Here is a 15,399-nt window from a genome sequence, read left to right on the forward strand (position 1 = left end):
CAATCACGGGAGTCACATGACCCCCCCTGGTTTTACAAACCCCTAAAAGGGTCAGCAGGCGCCAGCACCAAGGGGTTAGCATGTTGACCCACAACAATGGTGGTGGCCAATAGGATCAATTTGTGTTGCAAACATGTGAATATTAACTGTGTACCAAACACTTTTTACGCAGGATCCTGCTGCCTGCAAATAACAATACAATACAAACAATACACTCTTGCGCATGCGCCCTTAGAAAGTCAGAATATAATGAGAGGATTTATATAGATCTAAAAGCAGTCAGAATAGGGATTGTCAGGTTATTTATTTCATTTTTTGTATCTCATTTCGGAGATTTCCTCTTAGCACAGTGACTAAATGGTTAGCACTTCCGCCTGGTAGTACTAGGTTTGTTGGTCCGAATTCCAACCATGGCACCACCTGCTTGGAGTTTGCATGTTCTCCCTGAGCCTGCGTGGGTTTCCTCCGGGTACTACGGTTTCCTCCCACACTCCGAAAACATGCTGGTAGGTTAATTGACTCCTGTCTAAATTGTCCCTAGTATGTGTATGTATGAATGTGAGTTAGGGACCTTAGATTGTACGCCCCTTGAGGGTTAGGGACTGATGTGAATGTACAATATATATGTAAAGCACTGTGTAAATTGACGGCGCTATATAAGTACCTGAAATATATAAATAATAAATAAAGACTTTCGCTCTAGGAAACACAACAGAAAGTGAAAGGAAATGCTGCCTTAGTTGTCACCAGAACAGGTGTTCCAGATGGAAGATTTGCCAACCATTCCTGTTCTGACGACAACTATAAAAAATTTGATTTTCCATCACTTCGCTCTGGGTGACAGTTGTCTTCAGTACATAGAGAGAGACTGAATCCACCCAGCAGGGACACAGCAAAGGGGAGATCACTGAAGTAGCGGTGATTGGATGAGGCAAAGAGTGTGATGTCACTGCTCCGCTTCTCTACAGTTTCCAATCAGAGAACACTTTGCATTCATCTAGAGTATGCAAAGCATCCTCTGACACCTATGCCAAGTGGCCAAACTCCTGTGTTCACAATGCATCAAGCCAACTGCTCAGTATGGGACCAGCAAGTGGAGATCACTCGAGTAGCGGTGTCTACTGCAGTGGATTTATAGGTTCCAGGGGTACCAGCCAGGTATGTTATAAAGATAATAACACTTGTCCAAGCAAGACCAACGTAACTATATAAAAATATACCATACCTAGAATTCGTCTTTAAAAGAAAGTTGTACAAATGCTTTAATTTTTTCCTTTTTAACAATCTTTGGCTCTTATGCTAATCCATTGGCTTTCCAAATAATTACCCTGAATACAAATGCAGTCCAAGAGTTCTGACTTCACTCTGACTTTCTAACCCGCTTGCTTTAGGTAAGTCATCAAAGTACTGAAGTACATCAATGACAGACAGCATTCTCAAAAGAAGCTTAGCCATGGCAGCCCCCATATTTTTCATGGTCTATTGGATACGAGTCTAAAGTGTTTATTTTGATTTTAAACAAGCCATTTACCAATTGTAGGATGAATATTGACTTTTTCAACAGCTGGCAGGTGGGTGGCATTGAGTGTTTCTCTAACTGTGATCATTTTGTTTATAATGCTGGTAGGAGTTGTTAACGTGTGAAGTTACAAAATGTTTTATATGGATGCTCAGAAGAGACTATGCGAGTGCAGATTCCTGCTTAGCTTGAAATCGATTGTTTGGTCATGTGACACAATATGTATAATGGTTTGCAATAAATATAGGGTTGAGGTGATCAATATTTAGTCCACATGATAAAAAAATTAGCTAGAGTTCTGCTGCAGGTGACATCTGAAAGAAATGCTAGCTCTGAGCCAGTATTACTGGTCCTTTTATTTTTTATAGCAGTATATTTCCTTCGTGGCAGTGATGAATCCGCAAACAGCTGCCACCGGGGATCAGGAGCCTCAGGTTCAGATTCTCAAGCTATAAATTACACTTGCACTTTGCTGCAACATTTGCCTGAAAACAAAATTTTTAGGTGGCTTTCACATTTTTCTTGTTTTCTGTTCCATATTTTGCTCTTGGCATTTCACATTTGTAAAAGTGTCCTCTAGTGGTATCTATATACCAAGGAGTGTTATCAATCAGGTCAGTTCTGGCCTGAAGACCTGAGAGAGCAAGGTAATCTAGCACAGCCACTGTGTCGTACTACCAAGCAGGAAGCAGAGCCTGCATATGTAATATATAGAGCTACTACTGTACACCAGTATATGCACAAACCCCCCCCCCCCCCCGATATCCATCCCACTCATCACAGCAAATGGAAGCTCTGGGTGTAATGAATACATCTATAAAGTGGTCAATCTATATAAACACTGCTCAAAAAAATTAAAGGAACACTTTGAAAACACATCAGATCTCAATGGGAAAAAACATAATGTTGGATATCTATACTGATATGGACTGGGTAATGTGTTAGGAACGTAAGCATGCCCCATCGTTTCATGGAAATTTAAATTATCAACCTACAAAAGACACCCCGAAAATCAAAGTGAAAAAATGATGCAGCAGGTTAGTCCAATTTGCTGAAATTTCATTTCAGCAACTCAAAATGGTACTCAGTAGTTTGTATGCATGCCTGACAACGTCCAAGCAAGCTCCTAATGAGACGACGGATGGTGTCCTGGAATATTTCGTCCTAGATCTTGACCAGGGCATCACTGAGCTCCTAGACAGTTTGTGGTGCAACCTGGCGGCATTGGATGGACTGAAACATGTCATCCCAGAAATGTTCTATTGGATTTAGGTCAGGCGAGAGTAGCAGCCAATCAATTCCTTCATTCTCCAGGAACTGCTTGCATACTCTCGCCGCATGAGGCCAGACATTGTCATGCACCAGGAGGAACCCAGGACCCACTGCACCAGTGAAGGGTCTGACAATGGGTCCAAGGATTTTATCCTGAAACCTAATGGCAGTCAGGGTGCCATTGTCTAGCCTGTAGAGGTCTGTGTGTCCTCCATGGATATACCTGGATATACCTCCTCAGACCATCACTGACCCACAACCAAAACGGTTATACTGATCTTACAGGCAGCATAACATTCTCCATGGCTTCTCCAGGCCCTATCTCATCTGTCACATGTGCTCAGGGTGAACCTGTTCTCATCTGTGAAAAGCAAATAGCACCAGTGGTGGACCTGTCAATCTTGGTGTTCAATGGCAAATGCCAATCAAGTTCTATGGTGCCAGGCTGTGAACACGGTGCCCACTGGAGGCCGTTGGGCCCTCAGGCAACCCTCATGAAGTCTGTTCCTGTTTCTTTGGTCAGAGACATTCACACCAGTGGCCTGCTGGAGATCATTTTGTAGGGCTCTGGCAGTGCTCATCCTGTTCCTCCTTGCACAAAGGAGCAGATACCAATCCTGCTGATGGGTTAAGGAGCTTCTACGGCCCTGTCCAGCTCTCCTAGAGTAACTGTGTCTCCTGTAATCTCCTCCATGCTCTTGACACTGTGCTGGGAGACACAGAAAATCTTCTGGCAATGGCACGTATTGATGTGCCATCCTGGAGGAGTTGGACTGCCTGTGCCACCTCCGTAGGGTCCAGATATCTACTCATGCTACCAGTAGTGACACTGACCCTAGCCAAATGCAAAACTAGTGAAAAACAATCAGAAAAAATGAGTAGGGAAAAAAATGTAAGTGGCCTTCACCTGTAAAACCATTCCTGAATTGGGGTTGTCTCATTGTTGCCCATCTAGTGCACCTGTTGTTAATTTCATTAACACCAAAGCAGCTGAAACTGATAACAACCCCCTCTGCTACTTAACTTACCAGATCAATATCCCAGGAGTTTAATTGACTTGATGCTATACTCTGATTAAAAAGTGTTCCTTTAATATCATTGAGCAGTGTATCTTCTAAGTCTCCTCCTACCTATCTCAGTGCACCTTTAATGTTACTGACATCGCTATCTCCTCTTCCTTGTTTCATGGCGGTGCCCCAAGACTATCCTCAAACCTCTTCTTTTCTCCATCTACACCTCTTTTCCTAGTCAGTTGATAGCGCCCCATGGCCTCCAATACCATCAATGCCAATGAAACCTAAATATATATCTATTTCTCAGCTCACCCCTCCAGTCTCGTCACACATCACTAATTTACTAGGTGATATATCAGTATGGATCTTGCATCGCAAACAAAATCTGTCTAAAACTAAGCTTAGAATATTCCCGATCCCCCCCATGTCCCCACATCTCCTAAACTTTTCTTTGAAGATCAATAGCCCAACTGTCAGTCCGTCACTCATGCTAGGGTGCTAGGTGTAATCCTGGGCTGACCTCTCCTTGCAGTGCCACATTCAATCACTGGACAGAACTTACTGCCATATCCCCCATTCACAACAGTGAGTTTTCCCCTGTGTTTGCGGTCACGTTGGCATGAACAACAATGGAAATCATATTATTCTCCATAGTGCCTGTTCAAAGAAACGCAGTACAGTGCAGCCCATTTTTTTTAAAGGTGCAGATGCTTTTTTTTAAAGCAGCACAGCATGTTTTTTGCCCCATAGCCTTCAATGAGAATGCTTGGACAGCACATGTAAATGCATTTTTGGATAAGTTTTGTCTAAAATCCAGTCTCCTACAAAAAAAAAATGCCTGGACCTTGAAAATGCACCAAATATGCGTGTAAAAACGCACTACCAAAAAAGCACTGAAAAATGCATGATTATGCAGCAGCACTAGTGTGAATCTAGGCCTACCCTCCATAACATTTCCTTTTTAACAAACGGAACAACAAAGATAGTAATTCCGTCTCTCCTCATCTCTTGCCTTGACTACTGCAAGCTGCTACTACACTCACTCTTTACCAACAACTCAGTACCCCCACCCCTCTCTGTCAATCCCTCCCTGGGCTTCCACTCACCCAATCAATAAAGTTCAAAAGACTAACAACATACAACGCCATACGCAACTCTACCCTAAGCTACATCACTAACCTCATCTCAAAATATCACCCAAACCGTCCACTTTGTTCCTCCCAAGAGCTTCTGCTCTCTAGCTCCTCCCATGCTTAACTCCATGATTTTTCCCAAATCTCTCCCAACCTCTGTAACTCTCTACCCCAGCCTGTGTGGCTCTCTGCTACTCTGTCTGTTTTTAGGCAATCCCTGAAAACTCATCTGTTCAGGGAAGTCTATCCAGCCTCTAACTAAAGCTGCACGTTTTTTTCTCCAACTCATCTATAGTAGGTATTGCTTTCTGTATCACATGCCCCCATTTTAGATTGTAAGGTCTCATAAGCAGGGCCCACCTAAACCTCTTATATTGAATTGTATTGTAAAAGTATCCCCTCCCTTTAGGCCTCATTCACATCAGCACATAGCAGGAACTCACATTTCTACTCACTTTTTTCAAACTTTTCATGCATTGCTGGGCATCACGAATAGGCATTCACTTGAATGGGCTGCCCTACACGCAACATATGACCCAAAGAAGCAGCTGTACTTTTTTGGAGCTGAGTGTGGAGCATTCTTTTACTGCGCTTTTTGATGCGTTTGTTGCGCAACATGCAACAAAGCAAACACGCCCCCGCTACCAGTGCTTGTGGTGCCATTAAGATTTAATGGCAACACGGTGCGATATGCATTACCTGTGCGGTTCACCACGCAATCTGAAACACAGGAATGTGAATGGGGCCCTATATTGTAAAATGCTGTGTAAACTGAGGACTCTATATAAGAAGAAAAAAAAAACGTGTTGTAATCATAAAAAGACATCTGATTTGTGGTTCAGACAGAAAATATATACAGTGGGGATCGAAAGTTTGGGCACCCCAGCTAAAAATTTGCATTAATGTGCATAAAGAAGCCAAGGAAAGATGGAAAAATCTCCAAAAGGCATCAAATTACAGATTAGACATTCCTATAATATGTCAACAAAAGTTAGATTTTATTTCCATCATTTACACTTTCAAAATAACAGAAAACAAAAAAATGGCGTCTGCAAAAGTTTGGGCACCCTGCAGAATTTATAGCATGCACTGCCCCCTTTGCAAAGCTGAGACCTGCCAATGTCATGGATTGTTCTCAATCATCGTCTGGGAAGACCAGGTGATGTCAATCTCAAAAGGTTTTAAATGCCCAGACTCATCTGACCTTGCCCCAACAATCAGCACCATGGGTTCTTCTAAGCAGTTGTCTAGAAAACTGAAACTGAAAATAGTTGACGCTCACAAAGCTGGAGAAGGCTATAAGAAGATAGCAAAGCGTTTTCAGATGTCAATATCCTCTGTTGGGAATGTAATTAAGAAATGGCAGTCATCAGGAACAGTGGAAGTTAAAGCAAGATCTGGAAGACCAAGAAAAATATCAGACAGAACAGCTCGCAGGATTGTGAGAAAAACAATTCAAAACCCACGTTTGACTGCACGATCCCTCCAGAAAGATCTGGCAGACACTGCAGTTGTGGTACACTATTCCACTATAAAGAGATACTTGTACAAATCTGGTCTTCATGGAAGAGTCATCAGAACTAAACCTCTTCTACGTCCTCACCACAAAAATCATCGTTTGAACTTTGCAAATGAACATATAGACAAGCCTGATGTATTTTGGAAACAAGTTCTGTGGACCGATGAGGTTAAAATTGAACTTTTTGCCGGAATGAGCAAAGGTACGTTTGGAGAAGAAGGGGAACAGAATTTAATGAAAAGAACCTCTGTCCAACTGTTAAGCATGGGGTTGGATCAATCATGCTTTGGGGTTGTGTTGCAGCCAGTGGCACAGGGAACATCTCATGAGTAGAAGGAAAAATGGATTCAATAAAATTTCAGCAAATTTTGGATGGTAACTTGATGCCATCTGTGAAAAAGCTGAAGTTAAAGAGAGGATGGCTTCTACAAATGGATAATGATCCTAAACACACCTCGCCTCTTGATTACATCAAGAGGTGTAAACTAAAGGTTTTGCCATGGCCTTCACAATCTCCTGACCTCTACATAATTGAAAATCTATGGATAGGCCTTAAAAGAGCAGTGCGTGACAGACAGCCCAGAAATCTCAAAGAACTGGAAGACCTTTGTAAGGAAGAATGGGCAAAGATACCTCAAACAAGAATTGAAAGACTCTTGGCTGGCTACAAAAAGCGTTTACAAGCTGTGATACTTGCCAAAGGGGGCAGTACAAGATATTAACTCTGCAGGGTGCCCAAACTTTTGCAGACGCCATTTTTTTGTTTTCTGTTATTTTGAAAGTGTAAATGATGGAAATAAAATCTAACTTTTGTTGACATATTATAAGAATGTCTAATCTGTAATTTGATGCCTTTTGGAGATTTTTCCATCTTTCCTTGGCTTCTTTATGCACATTAATTCAAATGTTTAGCTGGGGTGCCCAAACTTTCGATCCCCACTGTATATATATATATATATATATATATATATATATATATATAAAAAACCGCTGCAGGGGGTGGGGGATCAGGGGGTGGGGGATGATTGGGGGGTAGAAAAATCAAGCACTTATGTGACAAATATACTTATTGTAACGGAACCGGACCCAGGCCGCACTTGGGTATTTTCCGTTATACTGCAGCTTCCCTGTCCAAACACAAATCCCTGGACACCACCCGCTGATCATGCAGGAAAATAAGAGGGCACCAGACTCTTCTTAAGACAGGAAGTCAACTCCTTTATTTTTACACAAACACAAGATATATACACAGGGCGGGGAAACACTACCAGGAACAGGAAACACATCATCCACCCAACCAAGGCACAGAACAATGGAATGCAGCACATGGCAGAGAACAATGGACAACCACATGGCAGCGAATAATCCCCACGTCAATACACAATAGACATTCCCACCCTGTACCCCTTAACAGGCACAGGGTGGGTTAAACATAAGAATTTGGGAAGATGATACAGGGGTCCCCCCACCCCCAAAAGTCACTCCCGTCACACTTATCCTTTAAGCCGATAACATTCACACATACATCATACGGGAAGAAAAAAAAAATAACCATGCACACACTCGTCTACAGTTTCATAGACACAATGGAGATTATTTATCCATGTTGTAAGCAAGAACTGTTCATGTTCGTATTTGATAGGTTAATACACAGCCATGAGCAATGTATGATACTGCTTCTACTAGCAAACAGCTAGGGCAATTTTCAGCAGCCAACAGACATCCTAATCTCATTCAAGTGTGATAATCCTCACAAAATATAACTGCTTGGGGTGTGTTTTTATGGTAGTCTAACAGGATCATTAGGTGTATGGCATGCTGTCATGTGGGATGTGGACACAGACACGGGCAAAGCAAGACAGATATAATAAGTTGTGTCATTGCTGTTTCAGAGAGATAAGACAACAGTTAGTACCACTCCTTTCACTGCACATTGAGTCAACGCTTGTCACCTTCTCAACACCATATACTTGGCTAAAATAACAGGATGCCAAGCATCTAATTACAACAAAGAAAAAAGTGTTACTGTTGCTTTTCAGAGGACTTGAAAATGACAGTGTTCCCAGTTGTGCAGAATGTTATCCCATTAGCTCCACTGAGGTGGTATACAGCTTGTTGCTGGGAGGATTCAAACTGCACATGGGTCTGCTTGAGTCAGCGGCACCTTCAGTTCTATGAGAGGCTATTATCTGCTCTGATTTTTCTCTATAACAATTGTAATCCTGAACTTCAAAAGGAATTCTGTGCTGACAGAAATGTGCAGGCCGACACTGTTGAGCTGCTCTTGAAAATGCTACGTTCCTGGCTTCAAACTTTGTGTTACTGATTGGAACAAGTGTGCAGCAAGCAAAGCCACAGCTTCGGATCTACATTTTTAGAGTGAGGGGTCAGGAACAGCATGGGACACTGATTTTGGCAAGCTGTTCTTGACTGCAGGACGCCCTGTACCAAAAACCCAAATTAAAAGAAAAGAAGAGATGAGAAGAAAGCATGAACCCATGCCTAACCTAAAGACAAACATCCGGATCTTAGAAGGAAAATTTAAAGGATGGTGAGTTCAAATAACAGGAGAACAATTACATTTTTTGTTTATTGAGATTCCAAAATCCACTGCTACAGAAAACACACACAAGCATGTCAGTTTTTTTTTTAGACAGACCAGATCTCAATCGGCGCTAAAAACAGACGGATGAGGATCCGATCCTGTGGATCAGATCAGATGACAGGCAGATAGAAATTGGCAGGTAGTGTGTTTCCATCAGACTGCCCCATAGAGAACAGCAGGCTGTGTCTGTGTCCTCTCTGCTTAGTGGAGCGGACACAGACCTGTCATCTGTCCAGTGGGGCTCAGCAGAGAGATCCCTCGCTGAGCAGGCAGATCCAATTGACAGACTCTGCCCCGTCTGAAAGGGGCCTAAGTGATCACATATCCTCTGTTCCTAGCTGCATAGAGAGCGGGGAGAGGAGAAAAAGCAAGACACTAGTCTTCCCAGAGAATGGCTGTGAGAAGGGGGGACATGTCAACAGAAGTCTGACCATTGGAGAACAGGCTAAGTTCACAGTGCAGCCAGCAAAGTGACCACGCTGTGCTCTCATGCCTAGTGTGGTCCGTTTTTAATAGGAAAGCAGAGGGACTGGCAGATACACCAGGGATTTCACACAAAGGAAGCAATACAAAGAGAAGAGAATCATTTTTCATACAAGTACATGATACAGCAGGAACGTATCAGCAATATGAAATGCTGGGTTTACATATTCTTTAAAGCCCAATTCAATGCTTGGGTACTCTCCCCATTGGAGCACACATGCACCCTTAAAGGAAAAGTCAGCCAAATTTCTTTTCGCTGTACTTCTCCTGTGGATCACAGGAGTGTAGTTCATTGTGCGCTCCTATTATCCGTTTTCAGCTAACATCACTCAGCCGGTCCAGGCTGGGGAAAGATTCCAAAGTTGGGATCAACCCTAGAGTCTAGAGCAGCACCGCTGAGAACCTGAGCCAGCCATTCCCTCCCCCTCCACAGCCCAGCACTCCAGTGAGCGCAGTGGAGGCAGAGCAGACAGCGGTCATGAGCGGCTGTGAGAACATGTGATTGCCGAGTTCCCATACTAGAGCTGGCAGGGGACAGATGCAGCATCCACCTAGGTAACTATAACTGGGGAAAAAAAACAAAACCATTACTTCTCTTTAAAAAAAGAAAAAGCTTTATACTCTGTCATCATCTTCACCACCTTCTTCCTTTTGGCAGTTCTGGACCCTAACTGCTGCAAAGATTGAGTGACTAACTGCCAGAGATTATTCTGGCCCGTGCTGAAATTGGGCTTTAACCTCCCTAGCGGTATTCCCGAGTGTAGCTCGGGGTAAAATGTCAGTGCCAAAAGCGGTAACCCCGAGCTACACTCGGGCTTACCATGCGGCGCTGCATAGGGAGTCCCTGCAGAGCTTACCTTGTCCTTCGCTCCAGCGATGTGTCCCCTGCAGCGTCCCCGGCCATCTCCTCCGGCTGATGCCGGCATCCGGCTTCTGTGTTCCGGTCCCTGTGACGTCGGGACGTACGGGCGCCGGCAGCAGCGGGAAATTTGAAAATTTAAAAAAATTTCATTTTTTTCAAAACAAATTTTTCATAGTAAAACATTGCTGTTTCAACCCATTTAACATACATATTGTCCCGAGTGCTTTGTCCTGTGCCCTGCCTGCATTTTTACCGTTCTTTCTGCCTGGAAACTGAGAAACATCCATGGCGTCCAAAAAGTGTCCCTTTAGGTCAAAAGCGGGTTTAGATCAGCTAGAGAACAGCGATAGTAACTCAGAACCACTTGCAGAATTGAGTGATAATGATTCGTAAGGAAATTCGTCATCAGACACTGAAAACGATTTTGCGACTTTACTCAGCAATGTATGAAGTTGGCGCTCTATTTCAAATGTCAGTGTTTTCGGTTTGATTATATTATTGAATTAAATGTATTATTATTATATTATTATTTTTTATGATTATATATTAAATTATAATTTATGATTTCGTGTTTCAAATTTTATCCTACCCGGGATGTTTACTAGACTCTTGTTCGGACAGATTTCAGTGAGTTATTCCTAAAAATTACAGCCTACAATAAAAAAAACTACATATTTCCATGCAAAATAATGGTACCGCCTTCAGCACCAAAAATCTGAAATAATCATACCGCTAGGGAGGTTAAAGTGTCTGGACAAAAAAAAAACACTGCCTCTGCTGTAATGAGATCCAAGCAGTTCTGTCCTTTGCTGCACTACAAAACACATTTCTTATGCTATTGGGATGAGGAGGAGAGGTGTTCTGTGGTCCAGCCTAGGAGAACTAGCACAGGGTCAACAAGTTTTTTTTTTTCCACAGTCACTGGGAGAAAAAAAAAAAAAAGAACCAAATCAATGAAATGTTTTAGCTACATAAATAATAACTATTTGAAGTATTAGAAAAAAAGATTTTATTCAGATTTAAATTTTACATTTTCAAATAGTGGTTATACCAGCAATGGGCAAACTACGGCCCGCGGACCTTTTAATCTGGCCCGCGGAGCTAGGCTCCCGCTAGGCTCCTCTCACAGTCCGCCGTGTAGCATGAAAATCTGTCTCCTATGAGCATCGACGTATCTGCGCATGTGCCGGAGATCGCCGATCGGCTGCTAATGCCTGAAACTGGCACATGCGCAGATACGTCGAGGGGGACAGATCCTCATAGGAGACAGATTTTCATGCTACACCGGAACGGCACGGGAACACGGCGAGAGGAACGCGCGGAGCAAAGGTAAGTGAATTGACACAGGGGGGACTTGGGGACTTAATATGGGGAATGAATTACTATATGGGGGATAAATTACTATATGGGGGATGAATTACTATATGGGGGATGAATTACTATATGGGGGATGAATTACTATAGGGGGGATGAATTACTATAGGGGGGATGAATTACTATATGGGGGATGAATTACTATATGGGGGATGAATTACTCTATGGGGGATGAATTACTCTATGGGGGATTAATTACTATGCTTACTATGGGGGAATATTACTATACTTACTATGGATGACACATACACATCATTCATCTACTCTTGGTCCGGCCCCCGGGTCCAATATATGAACCCATTGCGCCCCTCAAGTCAAAAAGTTTGCCCACCCCTGGGTTATACAGTGCCTGAAAAAGTATTCATACTCCTTGAAATTTTCAACATTTTGTCATGTTACGACCAAAAACGTAAATGTATTTTATTGGGATTTTATGTGATAGACCAACACAAAGTGGCACATAATTGTGAAGTGAAAGGAAAATAATAAATGGTTTACAAAATTTTTTAAAATAAATATCTGAAAAGCGTGGCGTTCATTTGTATTCCTCCCCTTTACTCTGATACCCCTACCTAAAATCTAGTTGAACCAATTGCCTTCAGAAGTCACCTAATTAGTAAATAGAGTCCACCTGTATGTAATTTAATCTCAGTATAAATACAAATGTCCTCAGAGGTCTTTTAGAGAACAATAGTGAACAGACAGCAACAGGAAGGACTAGGAACACACCAGACAGGTCAGGGATAAAGTTGTGGATAAGTTTAAAGTAGGGTTAGGTTATAAAAAAAAACCCAAGATTTGAACATCTCATGAAACACTGTTCAATTCACCATCCGAAAATGGAAAGAGTATGGCAACTTAACTGCAAACCTACCAAGACATGGCCATCCACCTAAACTGACAGGCTGGGCAAGGACAGCATTAATCAGAGAAGCAGCCAAGAGGCCCATGATAACTCTGGAGAAGCTGTAGAGATCCACAGCTCAGGCAGGAGAATCTTTCCACAGGACAACTATCAGTCGTACACTCCACAAATCTGGCCTTTATTGAAGAGTGGCAAGAAGAAAGCCATTGTTGAAAGAGACCCAAAAGAAGTCACATTTGCTGTTTGCAAGAAGCCATGTGGGGGACACAGCAAACATGTGGAAGAAGGTGCTCTGCTCAGATGAGATCAAAATTTAACTTTCTGGTCTAAAAGCAAAATGATATGCGTGGCATAAAACTAACACTGCACATCACCCTGGACACACCATCCCCACCGTGAAACACGGTGGTGGCAGCATCATGTTGTGGGGATGCTTTTCTTCAGCAGGGACAGGGAAGCTGGTCAGAGTTGATGGGAAGATGGATGGAGCCAAATACAGGACAATCTTAGAAGAAAACCTGTTAGAGTCTGCAAAACACTTGAGACTGAGGGGAAGGTTCACCTTCCAACAGGACAATTACCCTAAACACACAGCCAGAGCTACAATGGAATGGTTTAGATCAAAGCATATTCATGTGTTAGAATGGTCTGGTCAAACTCCAGACCTAAATCCAATTGAGAATCTGTGGCAAGACTTGAAAATTGCTGTTCACAGACGCTCTCCATCCAATCTGACAGAGCTTGAGCTATTTTGCAAAGAAGAATGGGCAAAAATGTCCCTCTCTAGATGTGCAAAGCTGGTAGAGACATCCCCAAAAAGACTTGCAGCTGTAATTGCAGTGAAAGGTGGTTCTACAATGTGCATTTTTCTGCTCAGAATATATAGTAGGGATGTGGTACATTTCATTGGAATGTTTAAGGGGCTCACGGGAAACTCACGGGACATCTTTCTAGTTTATTAAAAAAGGTATTTTCCTGTGCTTGCAGCATTTTTAAAATGCTAAAACATGGGGAATTGTACATGAATAGAGAACCTATGCAATGATGGGTGTACTGCATGAAGAACATTTAGCTTTTAATAAGGATCTATGATTTAAATAGAAATTCCAGCTTTTCAGAACTTATCCCGACAAAAGTACAGAAAGTACCTTCATTAGACAGATAGCAGGTTAAGGAAGAAAAGAAATAATTTTTTCTAAATTGAGTACCAATTAAACAGCTTCTATTGAGAAATGGATTCTCTGATTGAATTAGGTCTCACAGAAATGAGAAAGTAAAAATGTTTGAGGATATTAACAGAAAAGAGAAAAGTTCCAGAGCTGAAGTACTACTCTCACCTGAAACACCTTCAAAGTCCATACAGAGGAATGCACAGACCACTGCTAAAGGTTTTAGAAGTTCCAGATATTTCCAGAATCACTAACCTCCACCCCTCTTCCTTCACATGAATGATCTTCCCAAGCAGAACGTGTGGACATATCCAGATATCTGCAGGAGGGTGACTCATTCATGCTTGTCCAACTGCCTTCGTAGGTCAATGGAAAGCATTAGGGGATGTACACGGGTGCTGCCTGCAGGGCTGATCCATGAAAACTATACAGCTATTTCCCCTTAGCTATACATATTCAACACATGTGGGACTGCTGTATTTACTAAAACTGAAGAGTGCAAAATCTGGTGCAAACTTAACTGAACAAATTAGTAGCGGATTGGCTACCTGTCACCCCATCTGTGCTGTCATTCGCTACAGCACAAGTCAATCAGCCCAATGATTTATGGCTGCTCATCAGCTGAACGAATGACAGAACTCCGTGTTGACAAACACAGAGCTCTGTACAGATGGCAGCAATGTGTCAGTTTTGTACAGGGAGTAAAAACAGGATCACTTAGTAAAAGCAGCACATACTACACACGGTATACATTGTTAGACACACAGTTAACCCTTTGATTGCCCTTAGATGTCAACCCTGTCTCAAGCAGTGTTATTAGTATGGTGACAGTGTATAGTATTAGGATTGATCACAAGATTAGTGCCACTGGTGATGTTGCTTAGTCAGTTCCCACTAAGTGTCAGAGTGCCCGCCACACTATCACAGTCCCACGCTAAGTCGTTGATCACCGCCATTACCAGTATAAAAAATAAATAACATTTCCAGTATATAATCCATAGTTTGTAGGCACTATAACTGTCATGCAAACCGATTAATATACACTTATTGGGATTTTTTGTTTTTAACCAGACATGTAGCAGAATATATTTTGGCCCAAGTTCATGAAGAAACTGGATTTTTATTTTTTTTTTCATTGGATATGTTTTATAGAAGAAAAGTGAAAAAAAAATGGTTTTCTTCAAGATTTTAGGTCTTTTTTCATTTATATAATAAAAAGCCCAGTGGTGATCACCCACCACAAAGAGAAAGCTCTATTTGTGTGAACAAAACTATATAAATGTCGTTTGGGTGAAGCATTGCATGACCGTGCAATTGTCAGTTAAAGTAGTGCAGTGCCGAAATGCAAAAAATGGCCTGTCATGAATGGGCTAAAATCTTTCGAAGCTTAAGTGATTAAAGCACAGCTATCACTTTAGTGTGAATGGTCCCTTGTAAAGATTATACAACAATTGGAAAACAAAAACTTTTGCTCTAATCTTTATCAATCAGTCAAGGCTGATCTGGATCTTCTCCTGAGCTACACAACAGACAGAGCATTCTCCATTGTTTTTAGAGTCAGCAAAAAACAAAATGCTTTCTCTGT

At 42.1% G+C, this 15,399-nt stretch overlaps 1 protein-coding gene across 4 annotated transcripts in view; it reads right to left on the reverse strand.

Annotated features, from left to right (window-relative positions):
• RPRD1B (regulation of nuclear pre-mRNA domain containing 1B) overlaps positions 1 to 15,399 on the reverse strand; it is a 123,094-nt gene that overhangs the window by 89,311 nt on the left and 18,384 nt on the right. The window lies entirely within an intron of this gene.

This window comes from Staurois parvus, unplaced genomic scaffold, assembly GCF_062004578.1.
Source record: "Staurois parvus isolate SC_StPar_1 unplaced genomic scaffold, SC_StPar_1.0 ptg000137l, whole genome shotgun sequence".
Classification (NCBI taxonomy): domain Eukaryota; kingdom Metazoa; phylum Chordata; class Amphibia; order Anura; family Ranidae; genus Staurois; species Staurois parvus.